Here is a 5,698-nt window from a genome sequence, read left to right as displayed (position 1 = left end):
TGATCTGTCCATTTCAGTGAGGGGGGTGTTAAAGTCCCCTACTATTATTGTATTATTGTTTCTTTGATTTTGTTATTAATTGGCTTATATCATTGGCTGCTCACATGTTAGGGGCATAGATATTTAAAATTGGTAGAACTTCTTGTTGGGTAGACCCTTTAAGTATGATATGTGTCCTTCCTCATCTCTTATTACAGTCTTTGGCTGAAAAATCTAATTTATCTGATATAAGGATTGTCACCCCAGCTTTCTTTGGATGTCCATTAGCATGGTAAATTGTTTTCCACCCTGTCACTTTAAATCTGGAGGTGTCTTTGGGTCTAAAATGAGTTTCTTGTAGATAGCATATTGATGGGTCTTTTTTTTTTTTTTTTTTTAAATCCATTCTGATACCCTGTGTCTTTTTATTGGGGCATTTAGCCCATTTACATTCAGCGTAACTACTGAAAGATATCAATTTAGTGTCATTGTATTGCCCGGAAGGTGACTGTTGCTGTATATTGCCTCTGTTCCTTTCTTGTCTACAGTACTTTCAGGCTCTCTCTATGCTTTGAGGACCCCTTTCAGTATTTCCTGTAGGGCTGCTTTGCTGTTTGCAAATTCTTTTAGTTTTTGTTTGTCCTGGAAGCTTTTTATGCCTCCTTCTATTTTCAATGAAAGCTGACCTGGATATAATATTCTTGTCTGCATATTTTTCTCATTTAGTATCATGCCAGTCCTTTCTGGTCTGCCAGGTCTCTGTGGATAGGTCTGCTGCCAATCTAATATTTCTTGTCCCAAGCTGCTTTCAGGATTTTCTCTTTGTCACTGAGACTTGGAAGGTTTACTATTAGAAGACAGGGTGTGGACCTATTTTTACTGATTTTGAGGCAGGTTCTCTGTGCCTCCTGGATTTTGATGCCTGTTCCCTTCACCAAGTTAGGGAAATTCTCTACTATGATTTGCTCCAATATACCTTCTGCCCCTCTCTTTCTTCTCTTGGGATCCCAATTACTCTAATACTGTTTGGTCTTTTGGTATCACTTATCTCTCAGATTCTCCCCTTGTGGACCAGTAGTTGTTTGTCTCTCTTTTGCTCAGCTTCTTTATTCTCTGTCATTTGGTCTTCTATATCACTAATTTTCTCTTCTGCCTCATTTATCCTAGTAGTAAGAGACTCCATTTTTGGTTGCATCTCATGAATAGGTTTTTCAATTTCAATTTGGTTAGATTTTAGTTCTATTATTTCTCCAGAAAGGGATTTTATTTCTCCAGAAAGTGTTTGTCTAATATCTTTCATGCCTTTTTCAAGCCCAGGTAGCACCTTGAGAATCGTCATTTTGAACTCTAGTTCTGACATATTACCAATGTCTGTATTGATTAGGTCCATAGTCATTGGTACTGCCTCTTATTCTTTCTTTTGTGGTGAGTTTTTCTGCCTTGTCATTTTATGCAGAGAAGAATATATGAACAAAAGAATAAAATACTAAAAGTGTGGCAAAGACCCCAGAAAAATGTACACTGACCAAATCAGAAGAGATCCAAAACCAGGGGGAGAAGAAAGCGGGATAAAAAAAAATAAAAATAAACAAACAAAAATAAAAAATCATATATATATATATATATATATATATATATATATATATATATACACACACACATACATACATATATGTATATGCGTATTAGACTGGTGAATAGAACAGAGCCGCCTACTTGATTTTGGGTGTATTTTGGTGTCTTAGAAGAAACTACCTCCCAAATTTTAAAGAATGAAAAACTTATATATATACAAAAATAAAGGTAAACATGATGAAGGGATGAAATATGGCTGTAAAGATGAAAATTTTTAAAAATTCTAAAAAAGGAATTGATAAGATAAGCTGGTTGGAAAAAGAAAAAAAAAAAAAAAGAGGAGTGAATGTGCTCAGCCTGGAGACTAGAACAAAGCCATGTGCTAGATTAGGGTATATTTTGATCTATTATAAGAAATTGTGTCCCAAAATTTTTAAGACAAAAAAACAACCTATATGTATACAAAAAATAAGGTTAAATTACAATGAAGGGAAGAAATAGGACTATAACAATGAAGGTTTAAAAATATTTTTTTAAGAAAGGTATTGTTAAAATAAACTAGTTAACAAATGTTAAAAGAGGAAAGAGGAAAAGTTAAAAAAATAGAATAAGGAAAAAAATAAAATTAAAAAAAAAATTAACTTTGCAAGACTAAAGGATCATGGGGGAAGAAGCCATGAATTCTATTAGTCGCTTTCCCCTAACTCTGGAATTCTGCTCTTCTCCTTGATCGGTGAGCTTGGTCTTGGCTGGATGGTCTTCCTGATCTTCTGAAGGAGGGGCCTGCTGCAGTGATTCTCAAATGTCTTTGCCTGAAGCAGAACTGCACCACTCTTGCCAGGGACCGGGCTACGTAATCTGCTCAGGTTTGCTCTCGAAGTTTTTGTTCCCTGAATGCTTTCCACACCACTTTGGAGGATGGGAATGAAAATGGCGGCCTCCCACTCTCCTGCCCAGAGGAGCTGAGAGCTCGGGGCCCCACTCCTCAGTGCACCCCCAGAGACAAGCAATCACTCCTGTCTCCCTGGTCTCTGGCCACACTCCGAGTTCACCCGGCCTGTGACTGAGCATTTCTATCTCTGGCACACAGCCCCATCTGGAGTCTCCAAACCCAGCAGATTCCTGCCATGCTTCTCCCAGAGCGGGAAGGTGAGTCTCCCTGGATCTGCCACTTGTGGGGTCCCTGCTCAAAGAGCAATAGTCCGACTGTGCCTTGGATCATGGCTTAAGGCAACCCCAATCTGAAAGCTCATTCTTCAGCTCTGTCTTTGTAGTTAGCTTCCCCGCTCTGATACCTGGCCACACTCAGACACCCCCGATCTTTCTGTGACCCCGTGGGACCTGAGACCACACTGTCCCCGTGAGGGCTCCACCCCTGCTTAGCCTCTGGAGTGATGTCCCTCAGTGGAGCAGACTTCTAAAAGTTCTGATTTTGTTCTCCACTGCTCACCACTTGCCAGGAGCTGGCACCTCCCCCCGCAGTCTATCTTCCCATCATTTTGGATTCACTTCTCTGCAAGTCCTACCTTTCAGAAAGTAGTTGATTTTCTGTTTCTAGAACTGCTACTCTTCTTTTCTATCTTCTGCTGAGTTTGTAGATGTTCAGAATGGTTTAATACCTATCTAGCTGAACTCCTGGGATCTGATGTCATTTCAGTCTGCTACTCCTCCACCATCTTGCCTCTCATTCTTGTTTTAAAATACTTTTTAAAAATTTTTATTTTTAAGTAATCTCTACACCCAATGTGGGACTTGAACCCACAACCTCGAGATTAAGAGCCATATGCTCCACCTAACTGAGCCAGCTAGGAGCCCTTAAAAATATTTTTCTTCATTGATTCACATAATATAAATTCTGCTCACCTATGAAAAACTCATGTATTTTTCAAAAAATATATATATTCAGGAAAATTTTATTTTTAATTTTTTCTTTGATTTATAACCTTTAATTTTTTTAGAGGTGGGAAATGGGAGAAGGAGAAAGATTATCTTAGGCTCCTCGCCTGACTCAGGGCTCTGCCTTGTGACCTTGAGATCATGACCTGAGCTGAAATCAAGAGTCAGACACTTAACTGTTTGAGTCACTGAGGTGTCCTGATACATTTTGATTTTATGTTTTTATTCTTAATTTCTAGTCAAGACAGAATATGAATGGCTGATATCTTATTTTTGGGAACTCTACGGGGTTACATTTGTTTTTTAAAATAGGATCAATTGTGGCTTATTTTCTGTGGATGCAGAACACGCACGCTTACGGTTTATAAAATGTGAAATATTTAAAAGGGGCTTACCAAAGAACACCTCTCTTCCTCTCTGAGTTTTGAACTAATTGAGAATGAAGACAGACAAATAGTAGAGGGAGAAAAAGTACTAACTTAATTAATAGTAGAGGCTAGATTGGAAGACATATGCTACTATAAACCCAATCATTTATGAGCTAATTCATTTCCTGTAATACAGATTATAGGATAGCACAGTGGAGTTTTAGTTTGCTTGACAGATAAACTCATGTATGTCCCTGTCTCTCATAGGCATAAGTGAATATTGGAAGTCCTAAATTGGTATGGGGGATAAAAAAAAAATAATACATTTTATTTAGCTTTTCAACATGTTAAGAGTGCTTTGAAACTCAAACCTATATTTAAAAACTCAGATAAAATCTTAAATTTGGCAGATCATCCTTTTTTCCTGACGTGTATCTATCTAGCTATTGTCAATTTATGTATCTATCCTTTTTATTTACTTTTTTATAAGATTTTATTTATTAATTTGACAGAGAGAGAGAGAGAGTGCACAGGCAGGGGGAGCAGCAGGCGGGGGAGGGGGGAGAAGCAGACTCCCCACTGAGCAGGGAGCCTTATGTGGGGCCGGATCCCAGGACTCCAGGATCATGACCTGAGCCGAAGACTGATGTTTAACTGATTGAGCCACTTTTTAAAATAACATACAATCAAATAGAACCTTATCATTAAAAACTTTAAAAAAAGATAAATTAATATCTCTCCATGTCAAATACACAAAATCATTCTCCTAAGAGGTAACCATGATGAATTTAATGTCTAAACTTCCAGATCTTTCTGTGTGTATTCATGTATTCACATTTATATGCCTACAGAGAAACATAGAGTTTTGCTTTGTATTTGTTTCAAATAATTTTTTTGCAACCCACTGAGTGAACATACACTCAGTGTCACTTACCGGTGATAACTTAAGTAGACATGATATGCTAGCCTGGATCAATGAGTCCCTGTAACCGAATCTGACAAAAATGGAACAGTCATGCTCAGGGGCTGCCTGGTGTCAGCTTATGGACAGGTGGTTTCCCCCACTCCTCTACCTTGAAGAAAGTGAACCTCCAGGCTAAGCTGGAACACAAATACATCCAGAATTTCAAAATAGGACACGCGGGTTTTAAGAGTGGGAGTTGACAAAATAACTTCTGTGGACAGATTAGTAAAAAGGAACATTTCAAGACAATTTTGAATTTGTTCACTGGTTCAAGATGTTTTTTGATGCAAACTATGATGGAGAAGTATGACCCTGCAGCTTACAGGCAAGGTCAAGAAACTGCAGGGGCTCCCTCCCTTGTTGCTCTAGCTCTGAACAAACCCAAGAAACCTCTCAGCTCTAGCAGTGAGCTCCCCAGAAGCCCCCACTGCAACACAGAGAACCATAGTAACCCTGGAGGCCAGCCTGGGTGTGGTGTGAAAGAATCCTGGTGTGGGCAACAGGGATGATGGAGCAGCTGAGTCGACAGAGCAGGTCAACATATCAAAACTTACTGTCTAAGACTAGGAGAGAGAGAGACGTTTCTACTTTGGAAAGCTAAGGAACATGGAATTGATTTGCCAAGAGAACGAGAGGGAAAACAACCTTGTATTGCAGAGGTGTGTGGACATTCTCTATGGCACAGATGAAGGCTTTGTGTTACCTGCCAAAGGGGGGGCCGCAGGAGGGGCAAGAAGATATTTCCAGCCTGGACCAGCAGAGCAACATCTGAATGATGTGCTTACCAGTAAAATACTCCCTTCTTTATTCTCATAGGGCTCGCTGGTTTCTTTACGTAATCAAAAAGCGCCTCTTCTTAAAGTGCACTTTGCAAAAAGCGTTACTCCTTTCCCGAGGAATTTGGGTTAGGAGCTTT

At 39.2% G+C, this 5,698-nt stretch overlaps 1 pseudogene; it reads left to right on the top strand.

Moving 5' to 3' along the window:
• The first annotated feature begins 2,681 nt into the window (after positions 1-2,681).
• LOC125080518 (microtubule-associated protein RP/EB family member 1-like) lies at positions 2,682-5,291 on the top strand (annotated as a pseudogene).
• Positions 5,292-5,698: the final 407 nt, after the last annotated feature.

This window comes from Lutra lutra, chromosome 11 (genome assembly GCF_902655055.1).
Source record: "Lutra lutra chromosome 11, mLutLut1.2, whole genome shotgun sequence".
In the NCBI taxonomy this organism is placed as follows: Eukaryota; Metazoa; Chordata; class Mammalia; order Carnivora; family Mustelidae; genus Lutra; species Lutra lutra.
The sequence above is the reverse complement of the archived record's forward strand: the minus strand, read 5'-3'. Positions and strand labels throughout refer to the sequence as shown.